Source organism: Staurois parvus, unplaced genomic scaffold (genome assembly GCF_062004578.1).
Source record: "Staurois parvus isolate SC_StPar_1 unplaced genomic scaffold, SC_StPar_1.0 ptg002134l, whole genome shotgun sequence".
Classification (NCBI taxonomy): Eukaryota; Metazoa; Chordata; class Amphibia; order Anura; family Ranidae; genus Staurois; species Staurois parvus.
The window spans coordinates 53,648-61,439 of NW_028319930.1; the positions used below are offsets into that span (position 1 = coordinate 53,648).

Genomic DNA, 7,792 nt, shown 5'->3' on the forward strand with positions numbered 1-7,792 from the left:
CTTTGAGTGTAGGCAAGGACACAGAGGCCCCATGATCCCCTATTGCCCGGGGGCCCCATGAGTCCGCCCCTGCGTAGAACAGATGGTTTGGGTGCTCCTCTCCTCACATTCATTTTGGTCAATCTAATGGAGATTGTTATGTGTATGGCTCCTCGTTCGCTGTGCAGAACTATCACCCGAATCAGCAGTAGATATTCCATCTTGTAGACTGACCGGCTTATGAAGATCCTGGAACGGGGACAAACTTTCCATTTTTCGTTGTTTGACTTTTTTCCCAGACATCTGCCAACATAGTAAAATCCTCCGTCCGTAATGATCGGTAGCTGATCCTCCGAGGACTACTGCAGTTCACATCAGGGAGGGGGAAGGACTATTTCACAACTGGAACATTTTCCCGATTACAATGACTGTTGTACATATTGTATTTCTGTGAATATTGATCTCATCGGGGACTTCTGAGAGGCAAAACGTCCTGATAAAATATGCATAAAGCCGAAAAGTTGTTTTCCCTTTTTGGATGGAGTGTAGAAGGATTAAATCTGTCCGCCATATCCTCCTTGATGTCATCCATCCACCATATCCTCCTTGATGTCATCCATCCACCATATCCTCCTTGATGTCATCCATCCGCCATGTCCTCCTTGATGTCATCCATCCGCCATGTCCTCCTTGATGTCATCCATCCACCATATCCTCCTTGATGTCATCCATCCACCATATCCTCCTTGATGTCATCCATCCGCCATGTCCTCCTTGATGTCATCCATCCACCATATCCTCCTTGATGTCATCCATCCGCCATGTCCTCCTTGATGTCATCCATCCACCATATCCTCCTTGATGTCATCCATCCACCATGTCCTCCTTGATGTCATCCATCCACCATATCCTCCTTGATGTCATCCATCCACCATATCCTCCTTGATGTCATCCATCCGCCATGTCCTCCTTGATGTCATCCATCCACCATATCCTCCTTGATGTCATCCATCCACCATATCCTCCTTGATGTCATCCATCCGCCATGTCCTCCTTGATGTCGTCCATCCACCATATCCTCCTTGATGTCATCCATCCGCCATATCCTCCATGATGTCATCCATCCGCCATATCCTCCTTGATGTCATCCATCCGCCATATCCTTCTTGATGTCATCCATCCGCCATGTTCTCCTTGATGTCATCCATCCGCCATATCCTCCTTGATGTCATCCATCCGCCATATCCTCCTTGATGTCATCCATCCGCCATATCCTCCTTGATGTCATCCATCCGCCATGTCCTCCTTGATGTCATCCATCCGCCATGTCCTCCTTGATGTCATCCATCCGCCATATCCTCCTTGATGTCATCCATCCGCCATGTCCTCCTAGATGTCATCCATCCGCCATGTTCTCCTTGATGTCATCCATCCGCCATATCCTCCTTGATGTCATCCATCCGCCATATCCTCCTTGATGTCATCCATCCGCCATGTCCTCCTTGATGTCACCAATCCGCCATGTCCTCCTTGATGTCATCCATCCGCCATGTCCTCCTTGATGTCATCCATCCGCCATGTCCTCCTAGATGTCATCCATCCGCCATGTCCTCCTAGATGTCATCCATCTGCCATGTTCTCCTTGATGTCATCCATCCGCCATATCCTCCTTGATGTCATCCATCCGCCATGTCCTCCTAGATGTCATCCATCCGCCATGTTCTCCTGTATGTCACCCATCAACCATGTTCTCCTGTATGTCATCCATCCACAATGTTCTCCTTTATGTCATCCATCCACCATATCCTCCTTGATGTCATTCATCCACCATATCCTCCTTGATGTCATCCATCCACCATATCCTCCTTGATGTCATCCATCCGCCATGTCCTCCTTGATGTCATCCATCCGCCATGTCCTCCTTGATGTCATCCATCCGCCATGTCCTCCTTGATGTCATCCATCCGCCATGTCCTCCTTGATGTCATCCATCCGCCATGTTCTCCTGTATGTCATCCATCCGCCATGTTCTCCTGTATGTCATCCATCCGCCATGTTCTCCTGTTTGTCACCCATCAGCCATGTTCTCCTGTATGTCATCCATCCACAAAGTTCTCCTTTATGTTATCCATCCACCATGTTCTCCTTTATGTCATCCATCCGCCATGTTCTCCTGTATGTCACCCATCAACCATGTTCTCCTGTATGTCATCCATCCACAATGTTCTCCTTTATGTTATCCATCCACCATATCCTCCTTGATGTCAACCCACCACCATATCCTCCTGTATGTCATCCGTCCACCATGTTCCCTTTATGTCATTTGTCCACATATCCTCCTGTATGTCATCCGTCCACCATGTTCTCCTGTACGTCATCCATCCACCATGTTCTCCTGTACGTCATCCATCCACCATGTTCTCCTGTACGTCATCCATCCACCATGTTCTCCTGTACATCATCCGTCCACCATCTTTTCCTGTATGTCATCCATCCACCATGTTTTCCTGTATGTCATCCATCCTCCATGTTCTTCTGTATGTCATCCATCCATCATGTTCTCATCATATCATTCATCCATGTTCTTATTCATTTCATCCATCCTCCATGTTCTTCTGTATGTCATCCATCCATCATGTTCTCATCATATCATTCATCCATGTTCTTATTCATTTCATCCATCCTCCATGTTTGCCATGTTCATCTTTTAGTTATGTCCATCCAGCTAATATTTAAGATCCTCCTTTAGCATCACAGTTTAAAACTTGCAATCTTCCTAATTAGTGACATTGTGAGTGAAAATGTTTCTGTGCCATACCTGGGAATAGTCCAGACTTGGCAATCTTTTCCTTGTTCTCAGAGGGCGATGGTGTATACTACACTGTCTGGCCAGAAGTATGGACACCCTTCCAAATGCTTGAGTCTAGATAGAAGTCTCCCATGAAGTGAGCTGTTAATACTAAAATATTCAGACATTTTAAACAACGGTGTGCTTCCAACCTTGAGGCAAATTCCCACAAATAAATTCTAAATAATTTTTTCCCCTCCACACGGACATTCCACAAGATTTTGGAGGGTGTTTGTGGGAATTTGTGCCTATTTTTGGGGTACTGATGTTGGATGAGAAGACCTGGCTTACAATTGGCATTCCAATTCATCAAAAAGGTGTTCAGTAGGGTTGAGGTCAGGGCTCTGTTAAGGACACATGATTTCCTCCAGACCAGACTGGTCAAACCAAGACCTGGCTCACAATGTGTTCCAATTCATCCCAAAGGTGTTCAGTAGGGTTGACGTCAGGGCTCTGTGAAGGACACATGATTTCCTCCACACCAGACTGGTCAAACCAAGACCCGGCTCACAATGTGTTCCAATTCATCCCAAAGGTGTTCAGTAGGGTTGAGGTCAGGGCTCTGTGAAGGACACATGATTTCCTCCACACCAGACTGGTCAAACCAAGACCCGGCTCACAATGTGTTCCAATTCATCCCAAAGGTGTTCAGTAGGGTTGACGTCAGGGCTCTGTGAAGGACACATGATTTCCTCCAGACCAGACTGGTCAAACCAAGACCTGGCTCACAATGTGTTCCAATTCATCCCAAAGGTGTTCAGTAGGGTTGAGGTCAGGGCTCTGTGAAGGACACATGATTTCCTCCACACCAGACTGGTCAAACCAAGACCCGGCTCACAATCTGTGTTCCAATTCATCAAAAAGGTGTTCAGAAGAGTTGCGGTCAGGTACTGATGTGGAATGAGAAGACCTGATTCCCAACCAGCTTTCTGATTCATCCCAAAGGTAGGGTTGAGGTCAGGGCTCTGTGAAGGACACTCGAGTTCCTCCACACCCATCTGGTCAAACCATGTCTTCTTGGAGCTGGCTTTGTACACAGGGCACAGTCATGGTGGAACAGAACCAGACTGTTACCACGGGTTAGGAAGAGCCCAATTGTCTACAATGTGTTTGTATGATGGAGTATTACCAGGACCTGGAGACACCTGAACTCCATCACTTGGAGGGATGTCCATATGTTTGCTTATACTGTATTATATGATGATATTTGGCCTTCTAGTGGATGAAGCCTCTGTAGATATGAAGATGGGGGTCCAGGTGATGGCACTGCAATGGGTCGGAGGTCATACGTGTGCTCTGCGTTATTATTAGTTACATGGAGGGTGGTGCCCATAGACCGCTTGCGGTGGCAGTTCACCAAGTATTATTCATGCTGGATATAGACAATGGACGCCGTGATCTCACCCTGCGCCGCTGATCTGCAGATGTGGAGAAACAATGGGAAGGACATCTGTATTTCTACAGGACAATAACAGAGTGGAGGGAGGGGGGATGGGGGGCACACACAGCATCTATAATTGGATCGGACATTTTATACACAATCATTGACGCCAGGACATCGCCCGGGACAGATACAATCTGTTGTCCTTCCCACAGCGGCACCTTCAAAGGGTTCTGTCCACCCAAGTCCTGTATATTTACATGTCAGGTTATAGGTGGAGTCTGGGTGGTGGAGACCCCCCTGGTTATGTCTCCAGCAGGCTGCAGGGGGGATATCTCCCGGCCATCCTTCCCGGACCTGTTCTTACCCATCAGGGGGTTTGACTTCCAGATCCTTCTCTTGTATTCTCCGTAATGTAAGATAGATTAACAATCCAACAGGAATGGTGGGAACCCCTCAAAATGGGCACAGCAGGAGTACAGAGCTGAGAACTCAGCACAGGGATGGTGGGAACCCCTCATAATGGGCACAGCAGGAGTACAAACCTAGGAACTCAGCACAGGGATGGTGGGAACCCCGCATAATGGGCACAGCGGGTGTACAGAGCTGAGAACTCAGCACAGGGATGGTGGGAACCCCTCATAATGGGCACAGCAGAAGTACAAATCTAGGAGCTCAGCACAGGGATGGTGGGAACCCCTCATAATGGGCACAGCAGGAGTACAAACCTAGGAGCTCAGCACAGGGATGGTGGGAACCCCTCATAATGGGCACAGCAGAAGTACAAATCTAGGAGCTCAGCACAGGGATGGTGGGAACCCCTCATAATGGGCACAGCAGGAGTACAAATCTAGGAACTCAGCACAGGAATGGTGGGAACCCCTCATAGTGGGCACAGCAGGAGTACAAACCTAGGAACTCAGCACAGGGATGGTGGGAACCCCACATAATGGGCACAGCAGGAGTACAAACCTAGGAGCTCAGCACAGGGATGGTGGGAACCCCTCATAATGGGCACAGCAGGAGTACAAACCTAGGAGCTCAGCACAGGGATGGTGGGAACCCCTCATAAAGGGCACAGCGGGAGTACAGACCCGGGAACTCAGCACAGGGATGGAGGGAACCCCTCATAATGGGCACAGCAGGTGTACAGACCCAGGAACTCTGCACAGGGATGGTGGGAACCCCTCATAATGTGCACAGCAGGCGTACAGACCCAGGAACTCTGCACAGGGATGGTGGGAACCCCTCATAATGGGCACAGCAGGCGTACAGACCCAGGAACTCAGCACAGGGATGGTGGGAACCCCTCATAATGGGCACAGCAGGCGTACAGACCCAGGAACTCGGCACAGGGATGGTGGGAACCCCTCATAATGGGCACAGCAGGCGTACAGACCCAGGAACTCGGCACAGGGATGGTGGGAACCCCTCATAATGTGCACAGCTGGGGTACAGACCCGGGAACCCAGCACAGGGATGGTGGGAACCCCTCATAATGTGCACAGCTGGGGTACAGACCTGGGAACTCAGCACAGGGATGGCGGGAACCCCTCATAATGGGCACAGCGGGTGTACAGACCTGGGAACTCAGCACAGGGATGGTGGGAACCCCTCATAATGGGCACAGCGGATGTACAGACCCGGGAACTCAGCACAGGGATGGTGGAAACCCCTCATAATGGGCACAGCGGATGTACAGACCCGGGAACTCAGCACAGGGATGGTGGGAACCCCTCATAATGGGCACAGCGGATGTACAGACCCGGGAACTCAGCACAGGGATGATGGAAACCCTTACACCCCCTTTCAATTCCAATAACATGCTTGAGTTTACATGCAGTTACTATCTTTAATAGTTGTCTGTTGATGTTATGTTAGAAAGTGGCAGTTATTTAGAGCCAATTGGATTAGAATATTGCAGTCACATGACTGACAATAAAGATCTTTATCCTTCATGAACTGAGCCCCTTGTGTCTTACAGTCATGGCCGAAATTGTTGGCACCCTTGATATTTCTCCAGGAAATCATGTATTTCTCACGAAACGTATTGCATTAACACATGTTTTGCTATCCACATGTTTATTCCCTTTGTGTGTATTGGGACAAAACAAAAAAAGGGAGGAAAGAAAGCAAATTCGACATAATGTCACACAAACCTCCAAAAATGGGCTGGACAAAAGTATTGGCACCCTTTCACAACTGCGGATAAATAAGAATGTTACAAGCATGTGATGCTCCTGTAAACTCACCTGGGGCAAGTAACAGGTGTGGGCAATATAGAAATCACACCTGAAAGCAGATAAAAAGGAGAGACGTTCACTTAACCTTTGCATTGTGTGTCTGTCTGTGCCACACTAAGCATGGACAACAGAAAGAGGAGACGAGAACTGTCTGAGGACCTGAGAACCAAAATTGTGGCAAAATATCAACAATCTCAAGGTTACAAGTCCATCTCCAGAGAACTAGATTTGCCTTTGTCCACAGTGCGCAACATTATCAAGAAGTTTGCAACCCATGGCACTGTAGCTAATCTCCCTGGTCGTGGACGGATGAGGAAAATTGATGAAAGATTGCAACGCAGAATAGTCCGGATGGTGGATAAGCAGCCCCAAACATGTTCCAAAGACATTCAAGCTGTCCTGCAGGCTCAGGGAGCATCAGTGTCAGCGCGAACTATCCGTCGACATTTAAATGAAATGAAACGCTATGGCAGGAGACCCAGGAGGACCCCACTGCTGACACAGAGACATAAAAAAGCAAGACTACAGTTTGCCAAAATGTACTTGAGTAAGCCAAAAGCCTTCTGGGAAAACGTCTTGTGGACAGATGAGACCAAGATAGAGCTTTTCGGTAAAGCACATCATTCTACTGTTTACCGAAAACGGAATGAGGCCTACAAAGAACAAAACACAGTACCTACGGTAAAATATGGTGGAGGTTCAATGATGTTTTGGGGTTGTTTTGCTGCCTCTGGCACTGGGTGCCTTGACTGTGTGCAAGGCATCATGAAATCTGAGGATTACCAAAGGATTTTGGGTCGCACTGTAGGGCCCAGTGTCAGAAAGCTGGGTTTGCGTCCAAGATCCTGGGTCTTCCAGCAGGACAATGACCCCAAACATACGTCAAAAAGCACTCAGAAATGGATGGCAAAGAAGCGCTGGAGAGTTCTGAAGTGGCCAGCAATGAGCCCAGATCTAAATCCCATTGAACACCTGTGGAGAGATCTTAAAATTGCTGTTGGGAAAAGGTGTCCTTCCAATAAGAGAGACCTGGAGCTGTTTGCAAAGGAAGAGTGGTCCAAAATTCCGGGTGAGAGGTGTCAGAAGCTTATTGATGGTTATAGGAAGCGACTGATTTCAGTTATGTTTTCCAAAGGGTGTGCAACCAAATATTAAGTTAAGGGTGCCAATACTTTTGTCCAGCCCATTTTTGGGGTTTTGTGTGACATTATGTCATATTTGCTTTTCTGCCTCTGTTTTATATTTGTTCCAATACATACAAAGGGAATAAACATGTGTATAGCAAAACATGTGTTAATGCAATACCTTTTTTGTGTGAAATACTTGATTTTCAGGAAAAAT

At 47.9% G+C, this 7,792-nt stretch overlaps 2 pseudogenes; both read left to right on the forward strand.

Moving 5' to 3' along the window:
• Positions 1 to 570: 570 nt before the first annotated feature.
• Positions 571 to 1,401, forward strand: LOC149432634 (uncharacterized; annotated as a pseudogene).
• Positions 1,402 to 1,528: 127 nt separating this feature from the next.
• On the forward strand, positions 1,529 to 2,728 carry LOC149432635 (uncharacterized; annotated as a pseudogene).
• The last annotated feature ends 5,064 nt before the right edge of the window (positions 2,729 to 7,792 follow it).